Genomic DNA, 914 nt, shown 5'->3' with positions numbered 1-914 from the left:
TTTTCAACCCCCCATCTTTGTTCTTTAAACCCACTGTAGCACAGTCCTCTAGACAGGTTTTAAAAAGTATAATTGAAACCTCTATCATTGTGATTTTTTTCACTATCCAGAATAGGAAAACAGAAATTATGTTCCATATTTGTGAATAGTGCTTTCAAACCAGTTAGCATAGATTAAGCATTTAATATGTTGTATTTGGAGTGGGTGTGTTGTCTACATCACACTCACACAAAGCAATCTCAGTTTACCAAAGCTTTGAATAAGAGTCAGAATCAACTTTTAATACCTTGCATTTAAGCTTTATGTTTATCTACATTTTGACTTTCTTGTAATGAATTCCATGTGCTGAAGACTGGCTCATTTAAGGAGGACTCAGGGAAAAAATACTTAATTCATTATTGTAAAATATTGTTGAAAGGAAAGTAAAACAAATATATAACTTTTAAAACCCTGGCTAGGTATTCCAGCTTCTTAGTCACTGTAATGAATCATCGTGATATAACCATAATCCACCCTCTTTATCACTGGTACTCAGGTGCAATTTGTAGATCTGCAGCAAACTGAGATTATTTAAGTCCATCTTCCTATACTGACTTTGAGCTAAATTATCCTTAACAGATGCAAATTTCTGGGCTATGTACACAATCTGTTATTCTAGAGTTTGGTCATTCGGGAGGTGGAGGGAATACAGTGAAAATTCCTATGCAGATCATTTTTACTTTTAAAATTTAATCCTAGCTTGACCACCACACCCTGTTTCAGGAAGTCCAGGAAAGATGCAAAGCATGCCACAGTGTGGTATAATCTGACTTGGAAGGCGGCTATCACAATAAAATTTGGTATGTACACTTATGTCATAATTTTTAGTTTGAATACCAGGTCAGTTTCCTGCTCCCTGTGAGGGGGGAAGGGAC

The sequence above is a fragment of the Eublepharis macularius genome, chromosome 13 (assembly GCF_028583425.1).
Source record: "Eublepharis macularius isolate TG4126 chromosome 13, MPM_Emac_v1.0, whole genome shotgun sequence".
NCBI lineage: Eukaryota > Metazoa > Chordata > Lepidosauria > Squamata > Eublepharidae > Eublepharis > Eublepharis macularius.
This window is presented reverse-complemented; position numbering follows the sequence as displayed.